Here is a 5000-nt window from a genome sequence, read left to right on the forward strand (position 1 = left end):
GCCCTCCTACACTTTTCAAAATATCAGTTTCATTTTTTGTCCAAATAGAAATTCCATGCTACAGTTTACGAAAAATGATGGGACGGTTCCATTCCGTTGAAAAAAGCACCTCTTCCTTTCGTTTCCTGAGCCTTCACCTGTTTTTCCCTGAATTGCACAGCAATGGCCTGGGACTAGTTGCGCATGCGCCTTCTGATTGAAGTGATGTCAAATTTACTTGATGGAACCATCCATGCATTCTTTTTGTAGGGATCTTTGACTTAACGCTTCCTTAGCAACCATTGTCTTTCTGTAGTTAAGTGCCACCCACTTAAGCATCCTTTTACTTCAAAACCGTTTGTTCCCATAAAGGATACAAGAAGGGGTTACGTTTTTGCAAACGTTAGCCGTGCAGCACTTATATTTCAACAGATTTAACTATTAGAGTGAGATGTAAAGTGCTAGTTTACTACTCATATAGACCATGTGAGCGTTAGCCCTACTAATGGAATTGCATCCACTCAAGGACAGAGAAAAACACTGGTCAGAGTTTTTCTCTGTCCTTGTGTGGGCCCAATTCCAGGGGTAACGCTCACATGGTCTATATGAGTAGTAAACCAGCACTTCACATTACACTCTAATACTTAAGTCACAGGAGTAGTTCGCCAGTATTGTACGCAAGCAAGACGCTGTCATCGCCAAATACTTGCGATAGCGCTAAGTTATGAGAGTGACGTTTCCGTTGTCCTTGAACTCCCTATTAAACAACGTGAATTGACAAAATTTGAGGTTGCATAGAGGACGTGTCGAGAACTTTTCTTCCGAGCGACTTGGAGTTATCACGAAATTATTACAATAACGGGAAATATTATTTTTAGACAAAGTTCTCGTTGGACTCGTCGTCATCTTTGCGTAAGCTCCCCTTTCAGATCTACGACGGCGACACTAATTTCCCTTTCGTAAACAAGCGACGCCATTCTTAGTAACCAAGCCTTTTTATTCGGTTAGCTTTCAATAAATTGTTAGGATTAGCTTCATTTAAATACTTTAAAATTGCTAATAGAAGTTCCTGTTGCGGTAGTGTAGAGGTTAACATTATTCGATCAACTTTTTCTAATTTTTTTCTAAGGTTTTTTTCTCAGTTGTCTTTTTAATTCTAAGTGACATACGCTGCTAATCTAGCCCTAGATTAAGTATCTTTTTCCTCATTTGCAAGCGACAAACTTGAAAATTGTTTTAAGTCTCGTCCAAATGGCATCGCTTGTTTACGAAAGGGAAAATTGCGACGGCGACGACAACGTTACGTCCAAAATATAACTTTGCTCTTCTATCGTAAGTCTTTCTCGCGATTGTTCCATCTCGTTCTCGTCGTATCATATGGGCGAAGTATCCTAAAAATAACTTGGCTACGAGCAGTTTCTGGGTAAAAATAGAGAATGGAAGTGGAGATAATTCAGGCGAGGCCAGCGCGTATGCATGTGATGGATGAAGAACCTTCGTTGATCCACAGCATCAGGAACTTCTCATGCGACACCCAAGGACAGAGAAAAATCTCTGACCCGGGTGGGAATCGATCTATTTGCAATTAGAGAATGAAAGATTTACATTTGCTTACGTTGCAAAACCTCAAATTTGATGACGTCACGTCGTTGATAAGCAGAGTATCGCAAAAATACGAGCTAAATGCGCTCAGCACGATGATTTTTCCTCTACTGACCAACGATAATCTTCTTTTGTGGCGTTATCGCATTGTTAGAGAGCTTCAGCAACGACAACGGCGACGGCAACCGAGTGCAGCAGTCAAAAGCAACCAATAATTTCTCTCTCCTTCTTGTCGAGAATGAATTTCGTTGTTCACAGGCTCCGTTATCTCACGGAATATTCTTTCCCAAAAAAAAAAGTCCTTTGAGAGCAAATAAAATATTAACCAAAAATACTCACATTTTATTGAAGAAAACTGTAACGACTTACAAGAACTATTTTGAAAGGATTTTCCTCAACACTACAGCAAATTTATAATTAAATTTCCGTTTCCTAAATGTTATATTCGTCGTTGTATTTACTCGCTTGTTTTGAGATTGAATCCCAAAAGAAAAATTAAAAAATTGCAGTTTTGAAAACTACGAGGAAAGTTATCGTAGGTACGTAAAATAAACAAAAACTTGCCGACCTCTTTCATGTTGTAACTAAAAGGCGTTACTTCTTTCAAAACAGCTATCCGGACTCGGGACTCGAATCAACGATTATTTGCTCACCTGTCAACGCTCCCAACCACTAGACCACCTAGTCACCGTTTGCTTAGACAAAATTTTTAAACGCAATAATCTATGGCCCTTAGAGTGGTGTTCAATTGAGTGTCGAAAGTGATTAGATAATTACTTTGGTTTATGATTACTTCACTCAGTGATTGGTTCAAAGTTCTCGCGCCACTTATTCAACCAATCAGAAGTGAAACCAAAATCAAGTGTGGCTCGCGCGTGCACATTTTCCCGCGCTTTATGTCGGCTACGTTTAATTACTTCTAGTTGTGATTGGTTTCCTGGATTGTCTCCGTCCTTTTTGATTGGCCAAAGTAATTACTTTGGTTTTGGTTTTACGACACTCATTCGAAAAGCGTTCTATGCGTGATGACGTCAGACTAGCTAATTTCACCACCAACCCTCGAATTCGAAAATCAAACTTGTAAATTTTAGCATGAACTAAATCGCAAAGGAGCAATAGTGTAAAGAAAACCCACGTGCGAACAGTATTGTACGTCACAATGATGTTCATCTTCAAATAATTTTGTGCAAACGAGGCTTGGTGGTGAACTGCGCGCATATGCCGTCATTATGCATAAGGCCTATTTATTTGTCATAAGACCGGGCTGTAAACGTGTGATAACACTCGCTGACAAATAATTTTAGACAGCGAACGAGAAAGGTCCGGCCACACTTAAAACAAAGCTAACCATTTTGAAATCAGCGCTTAGGCCTAATCATCGATGAATTATAGTGATCCTATTCTAGATGCCCGGCATCAAATACCTAGAATTGACGAAACTTTGCAATTTCTTCATCGTGGTCTAGTGAATACAAGCTGTTCCTATAGGGAAGATATCTTTTTACAAACAATGCTTTTGTTATTGAAATTTGCCAAATTTGCTTTGTTCGAGAGCCAATGAGGTTCTGGTTGGCACATTAATGACAATAGGTGACGTCAACGATATCTTCCCTATAAGCCGACGCTCCGAGTTCAACTCCAGTCCGAAAGACATAAGATTTTTTCCTTTTTTTACTCTGTTCCGAGAGGTCCTTGGACTTAGATCAGTGTATATGTCATGTAATTATGACAGTAATTACAAGTATTCAGAAAGTATTAGTTGAAAGTCGTCCATGTAGGAATTTAAAACTAAAGACTACAAGTTTTGAGCTCTTGGCACATGTAAAGGCCAAGACATAGGCTGCTTTCCAGTTGACTTTGTGACCGGGTTCAACCAATCAGAAGTAAAACCAAAACCAACCGTGGCTCGCGCGTGCACATTTTCCCGCGCTTTGTGTCGGCTTTGTGTAATTACTTCGAGTTTTGATTGGTTTACTGGATTGTCTCTGTCCTTTTTGATTGGCCAAAGTAATTACTTTGGTTTTAGTTTTACGACACTCAATTGAAACTCGCTCTAAACTAATCTAGATCATAGGTTTACCTGGGGGAGCCAAACGACCCTTCCGTCCACGTTGGGTTTTACTTGGGTTACTTTCTATTGCTCCCGGTCACTTCACCACGAAATTTCCCTGGGTAAAAAATACAGGGGCGGAGCCAGGATCTTCCTTAGGAGGGGGTGCACCACTAAGGAATTGCGTAGCTGACTGGTGACGTTTATTTTTTGCAGAATACTAATTGTCTTAGAAAGCGGCAGGTCATCTCAGGAGGGAGGGGTGCGCACCCCCTGCTTCCTTCCCCCTTGATCTGCCCCTGATAAAGGGCCCCGATAAAGGGCAATTTTCCCTAGGTAAACGTTACATTTACCTGGGTAAAGTTGCCTCGTGTAACGTCAGCTATTATTGTTGTCTGGTGTTGTCGTTGCCGTACCCGTCGTCTTTTTTATGACCTTCATCTACATGGTTTTCACGTTATGTCATCGCCGCCATGTTGGCGGACGAAAACAAAAGATCTCTCTTTGGCTCCTTTTGTTCGTCCACCAGCGATTGTACATTGCAACGTTGATATGCGTCTCTAGAGGCTGGTTGCAAACCACCTTTTGATGCTAACAGAGTAAACAGATCATTTCTCTCTTTCTTGTTGAGAATGGATTACGCACATTCTCCAAATATGAACATGGATTGTTCACAGGATTCGATTATATCAGGGAATATTGTTTCGGAAAAATTCCTTTCAGGGCAAATAAAATATTAACCAGAAATAGATTATTACATTTTATTTTACTTTCCATTACATTCTTTGAAAGGATTTTGCTGAACACTAAAGGAAATTTAATGAATGCAACATCGCGCATTCGAAATATATTAGAATCTTTCTCATTGAGAAAATATAAAAATTTGAGTAACCGTGAACATGAAATGTCCTAATTTTTTTTTTTTGCATTCTTGACTTTTGTTTTCAACTGCAAAATATGTAATATGAACGACTGTACAAACGTATGGGAAAATGAGTGAAGAAAAAAACATTCTTCCTACCGCCTTTAATTTATTTATAGCATGAAAGAGGTTTGCGAAATTTTATTCTTTTATCCAATTTTTTCCTCATAAAATTCAAAACTGCTATTTTGTCACTTTTTCTTTCTTTTGGGATTCGATCGCAAACGAGCGAGTAAATACAACGACGAATAGACAGTAAACAAAGAAAAATACGTATCATCGTTTACATTCTGAACGTGAAAAATGTCCACAAAGAATATCAAGCAACAATGTGGACATGAAGAACAATTATTCATTTTCAGCAGGGGGGCCAATGGCTATTACACTAAGGCATTGGATCAAATTGTTGAAAATTATTTGCAGGGTCTCTTTCGAGACAAAACGAGT

The 5000-nt window shown here is 39.3% G+C and overlaps 1 protein-coding gene across 3 annotated transcripts in view; it reads right to left on the bottom strand.

Moving 5' to 3' along the window:
* Positions 1 to 4378: 4378 nt before the first annotated feature.
* The window catches only part of LOC137997759 (uncharacterized), a 33285-nt gene continuing 32663 nt past the window's right edge, over positions 4379 to 5000 (bottom strand). For all 3 annotated transcript variants that reach the window (XM_068843997.1, XM_068843995.1, XM_068843996.1), the window contains exon 12: positions 4379 to 5000. This exon is cut by the window's right edge and continues 156 nt beyond it. The gene's annotated coding sequence lies outside the window, so the exon portion shown is untranslated.

This window comes from Montipora foliosa, chromosome 3, assembly GCF_036669935.1.
Source record: "Montipora foliosa isolate CH-2021 chromosome 3, ASM3666993v2, whole genome shotgun sequence".
Taxonomy (NCBI): domain Eukaryota; kingdom Metazoa; phylum Cnidaria; class Anthozoa; order Scleractinia; family Acroporidae; genus Montipora; species Montipora foliosa.